Genomic DNA, 6,364 nt, shown 5'->3' with positions numbered 1-6,364 from the left:
AATCTCCCCTAAAAGCTAGGTATTTCATCTGAAGTATTCTTCAAGGCTGCTCCTTTATTCAGGCAGAGAACGGCATGCCTCTACAGGGTAATTATTATCTCGTATATGCCTAACACAAATGAGACAAATTGCTGTCTGGAGGTGCTTCTTTCTTCCTTTTGGCTATGAAGACAACCCAAGTGACTAGTGTAGCCTCAGAGTTAAATTAGATGAGCTGTATCCCATCCCAGGCAATTTTGTACTAGGAGATCTTATTATGTTTTGCAGCTATCAAGCAAATTATATATTGGGGAAGGGACACACATGAATCAAGTGAGCAGAAAACTCAGGTCTCATCCTTTCACTGGGACCCTACTACTGCTATTGATTTTACTATGGAAACATTCAGATTGTGGGGACCGCCAGCTCTAAAAGCCCCGATACCCCCAGCAATCAGTGGTGTCCTCTACTCCACATAATAATGCTGTGAGTCCACCCTACTCCATCAGTGCTTGAGGTGGCAGTCAGAAAACAGACTAGGCAAAAACACTTAGCAGGGGGCTGTGACACCGTACCAAGTTGACATGATGCTCAGCTAGGACCCCAGATTCACTGGTTGATCTTGTACAAGTCACCGCCTCTCCGTGACTCAGTTTCTCCATCTGTAAATTGGAGATGATGCTCCTGACCTCCTTTGCCAATTATTATTAGATCTACTGATGAAAAATTTCAACCCTAGCACATAGGTGTTACTACTCACTAACTAGGGGCATTTTACAAATGCCCTTAAGTACGACACTAAAAAGACCCAGTCCTGAGACCTTCCTCAAGCTAAGCACAACAAAAACAGATATCACAGACACAACTTATAAAAGTTATAAAGGAGAAGACCTACAGGGAAAAAACTAAACTCAACTAACATTTTCTATTTGAGATAACATTTCAGAACTGTTAAATTCTCACTCACTAAAACAAGACTACAAAACACTTAAGTACATCCTGCGTCTAACAAAACTTTGCATTCTTTGTGGATAGAATAGCTTTTCAAAACATTAACCATGCTATCCCGAGCCACTTCCAAAGTCAGACAGACTGTGAAAATGAGTGAAAATGAGTGAATTCATTGCTAGCCAAGCCCCAATCCTATAACTTCCTATATTTCTTTCTTAACTGATTTTATTCTAATTTGCATTGAACGAGCGGTTGGACTGGTTCTCAGCAGCAGTCAAACAATATCCAGTGTAAATCAAAGTCAAGGGCATTTTCCCAAGAGGAAAGTAGGTGAAAGGTAAGGCTGGATTTTCCTACAGCATTAACTGCCCCAAGACTGAAAGCGCAAGGTGAAACTCTGCCCACGTACAGGGACATGCTCAGAGTTGGTGTATGGGGAGGTGACAGCAACGGTGCAGGCAGAGGCAGAGTGCCTCACTCAGGCCAGCTTCGTGGAAGGCTCTGAAGAGAGCGCAAAGGCTCCTTCCTCTCTTTACGGCCATTGCTCCCTTCAAGGCCACCACTCCACACGTACAGACCTACAGCATGTAAAACTTTCTCTTTCTCTAGACGGAGCTAAGTGGCAGGGAATTTTTTCATCGAGATTTTCTGTATCACAACAGAAGCACAAGTAACTTATGTTAGCAGTGCACAACCAAAATAGCTGGCCTTTTAGAAACTGGGGAGAATTGGCACTGAATTTCTTATGCTCGTCATGCAAAGGCTCTACATCATGGCACCGGCACTTTCTCTAGTTCTGCACTTTACCTTTCAAGTTGCTCATCTCCCACCTGCAACACCTCAGACTGCCTGCGTGACCCTGAAGTCAGACACTGGGTTACACGTACAAAGGATGCTGCGGGACCAAAGCAGAGGCACTGGTGGTAAGGGCATGGAGACTTGGCCAAGCCCCTTCACGTGACTTTGACAAACATGAAACAAGTTTTTCTTGACCCTAAATATTTTCCGTACAAGGCTGAGTGCAAGGTCTGTATGGGTAAGATTTCACACTGCTCTGGGCTGCGTACAAACCCATGTGATTTCCAAATTCCACAGGTAAAATGCTGTTTGCAACTTCATATCACAGCTCAAGCATCCCAGTTGTGTAACACCCTGAACTATTTCAAGACCATTTTCTCTCTCTCACCCCAGAAAGCCTTCTTTGAATTTTACTCAAGGACACAAACGTGACCATTTATTGCTAGAGGACAGAGTTTCAGAAGGAAATACAAATGAAAAACAAAATACATACAGATTCTCTGAAATATCTCAAAAGGTATGACAAATTGAGTAGAGAATGCTCTCCCTCCCTCCCCACCTTTTAAAGCAGCCAACAGAATTCCACCACAATGATATTGCCTGTAAATAAAATAAAAGAAAAATGGAGGAAGAGAGGGACACAGCATTCTCTATTAAATGCTTCAACAGATGTTTACCACCTTGCCTGCTCTGGTAGCAGCTCTATACAATCCACCCACTTTTCTGGGAATGCAAAAACACAAAGGCAAAATGAAAAAATAGTTTAAAACCAGTCATTTTTAAACATGGTTTACTCTTTTCGTCCACTACGCCACTGAAGTCCACAGTTTTCAATATCCTTTTCAACTATTGGCCATTTAAACTTCTCTTCCTGCCTGCCAATCTGCTAGCATTGTTACAGATGGGAATACCAAACAGAGAGGTCAATCTGTACCAGAGCAATGGTTGCTGGCTGTCAGCTCTTGTAAGCCATGAGCCATCACTTTGTCAGTCTCAGCCTTCGGCTTTGCAAGCTGTGACTAAAGATCCTGACTTGCCCTGCTAGCAGCTGTTGCAAGCTGTGAGCCAGCATCTTGGCATTCTCAGCTGAAACACTCACCGCTTCTGAGCTCACAAACTGTCATTTTCAGTTAGCAGAACTCTCGGGTGACATGGCAGCAATGCAAGGACGTCACAGGGTAAAAAAAGGATCATCTGTTTGAACGACCCACATTCAACCAACTGACTCATTTTTAATCACTTTCCAATAGAGGTCATCCAGACAGTAAACATCTGGCTGTGGCACCTCAGCCATCTTCCAATGAGAATTATCTTGCCAGTCAACATCTTGTCCCATTGTATCAGTTATCAATTACTTGTGCAGTCACATTAGTGCAATGACCTGCTTTTCATCTTAAAAAAACCCCCAAACCCAAAGCCTTCGGACCAAAATTTTCTAAGCAAAAGGGCATCTTTGCCAAATAATACTTACTTTGTTTCCACATGAAATTAGGAAATAATTCTTGCCCATTCAAAGTGACTTTTGACAAATAATGGACAACACCCTTCCAGAGGCTGTATATGGAAACCTTTGGTGACCACAGACTGCTATTTCTAGACAGCATTACAAACATATAGTGTACATACCATGTATTTTACAAGCGAGTCTACTCCAAAGCTTCCTTGCCTACATTTGCATAGGTGCTTTAGGGTAAACATACCTCTGCATTACTATCCATTTTCTCTTCCCATGTGTCCAGCTTTAGCTACACATAGGCCCATACTCGCATCCCTCTTTTAACTGTCCCTTTTTCACCCCATCTTCATCCTGAAGAGTTAGCTTGCCTCTGCCACTTGACAGGCTGTTATAGCTGTCAGGAATGAGGTTGGGTGTGTTGTTCTAGAGGAGTAGATTCAGACTGCAAACTACAGGTGGGCTCTGCAAGTTTAGATGTAAGGTTTGGCACATTAACAAGCACATCAGATAACATTTTAAAAAGAAAAATATATTGTTTTGCCTGAGAATGATGAAAGCATCAAGACAGCAGGTTTTTGAAAGAAAGACTAGAATTTACAAATTCCTATAAATCATTTATGATTGCAAATGAAATGTTGAAAATATCACCACGTTCGAAGAAGAAAGTTATACTGCGTATCCACACCAACTTTCAGACCTTTGCACAGCCCCAGGAAGTTGCAAAGAGGAAGAAGATCAATTTTCCCTACTGTTTTTATACCACATTCAATATGAATTCAGTAATGGTTCATATTAATAGCACTAGGAAGCAGGAAGATAAAATATCAAGAAGGATAAGAAAGTCCTAGATACTGTGACTCACTTGTGGCTTCTATTTTCTTTCTCAGAGACAGAAAATTTCAACAGAAAATTGCTTCTAAGTACTACCCCCTCACCCCCCATCCCTTTCACAAGAAATGTGCAATTTTTACTTCTTATCTTCTTGAACTTTCTTTAGGCAGGGAGCAGCTAGCACAGCAGTTGATAGTATGCTCTGAGACACACTTTTGTAGCTCACTACTTCAAGTAACCCAGGATTACTTTAGATATACGAGAGACAAACACAGCTTCTTGATGACCCATGTAAAAATGTTTTGAATGAGCAGTTCTCCATATCAGAAAGTGACAGAATACAAATGACTGTATTGTTGTAGAAATCTAAGTAGAAACTCTGTAAACAAGGACTAGAGATGAAAAGACCAGTCACTTCCCCACGCCTAACTAGCTCTTCTTCAGATGATGTGAAGAAATAAATGATATATTGAAATATATATATGAAATGATACATTTCATCTGTGCTATCTCTTTGTGGATATACAAAACTCACCCCAGCAGTATATTAGCTTCAAAAGGGTGAGGGTAGGCCAAATCCTGTTGTAAAATTAAGATAAAACTTTCCCTGAAACAGACTACAGCTGTGGTGGCTGTGCCAAGTCCCTAGGGATATCAAGTCAGCATAGTATTTATAGTGAGGCACACTGTAGTTCACCATTTAAAATGCCATCTTAAAAGCTGGGAATTAAGCCTATTGCTCCTCACAATTTCCTACTCATCTTTGATTAACAAGAAAGGAAAATTAGAAAAAAGCACAGAAATATACCTTTCCATGAACTCTGTACAGTACTATGTAAAACAGAATGTGCAATTCCCCATCACAGGAAGATGAATGCTGTAGGCACTCAGACAAGGAGCGGTTTACAACCAATGCCTAAATTATCAGTGTCAAAATACCACCTAAGCTTTTGTTTTAATTTGGCTCCTGAGAGCTCTATACAAGTTCATCACTTATGGCCTGTGAATTGCAGTTGAACATCTTCGGGTTAAATTAAGAAGAAAAAATAGGTAAGACTTAGCACTAGCTTTTCCCTCTGCTGAGAGAGGAGTTTCTCCTCTCCACTGAATAAGGAAACAAGGAATCCTCAAAACTTCTTACCTTTGCTAACGGATGGACCCAGAGTACATTCTCAGCCCCTTGTACTTGCCTTCCTAACAGGTTGCCTGCTACTGGAGATAGCTGGCTGCAAAGCCGTGTTTTAAAGGCTACTTAAAGGACAAGGAAATCACACAGCTTATGTACATACTTGCCAGTACATGCCTAGCTCATCCGCAGTTCTATCCCACCTTTGAAAGATGATTTCAGCACCACAAAACTATCAACTGAAGTTCAGCTTTTGTTTTACCCTTGGCCTTGAAGGAAAAAAAACCAAAACACTTCTCTGTCACTGGAGACAGGCCTGTACTAGGACACCAAGAGAGACACACACTCTGTTCTCTGAAATCTTATTTTTGCTGGTGTGAAAGCAATGAATGAACAAGGAAAGTGCTGAGCACAGAGGCTGCTGTGCTCCCTCTGCTGGGCTCTCCCTGAGGAAAGACAGCAAGCCCGCACCATGCCTTGTAAAAGCAAATTTAAGTATAGATCTACCACCCACTCCTGTGTCTTCAGGTACTTCTAAAGCTGCATGCTGCCATTTTTGCTAATGCAGGCCCCACTTCATACAAGATAGGAGGCCTATAAATAACACAGCAAAGTTCAACAGGCAAATTGCAGGCAAATGCATTATGTTCTCCTTAATCCAAAAGCCCTTACAAAAATGTACACCTTTGCTCCACAACCTGAATGAATTGGAGAATCCAAGCACACGTATTAGCAACCTGCAGTCTTCACGCACTACAACTTAAGAAATGTGGTCTCCGTGTGTTAAATAACAGCAAAGCATTCTCCTGGTTGTCTTTTTACAGGCCTTGCATACAGACATAGGAACTTAGAATAGGATTCAGAAGGGGCACATTATTTTTCTAGACTGATATTCAGAAATCAGAACAATATTCATTCTGTTACCTTCTAAACAGGGCTCAGCTATGGATGTTGAGACACAGTGGAAACACATGTGACAATTACAGCGCTCTGGCACAGACTCAAGTATATTCCTCTCTATACACGCCGTGTCTCGCCAAACCAAGGCACAAGTGCTTCACTGGCAGGATTCAGTTGCGTACAAGCACTTCTCCAGCACTGCAGCTTATCTTTACTTTGTAAGTCACAGGAAAACAATCTGTCCAGTGGACAAAATTAATGAAATTTCTGCCACAGAACTTTTTAACCATCAATTTTGCACTGTGAACTTGGCAGCTCAATAC

The sequence above is a fragment of the Harpia harpyja genome, chromosome 4, assembly GCF_026419915.1.
Source record: "Harpia harpyja isolate bHarHar1 chromosome 4, bHarHar1 primary haplotype, whole genome shotgun sequence".
Lineage (NCBI taxonomy): Eukaryota > Metazoa > Chordata > Aves > Accipitriformes > Accipitridae > Harpia > Harpia harpyja.
The sequence above is the reverse complement of the archived record's forward strand: the minus strand, read 5'-3'. Positions refer to the sequence as shown.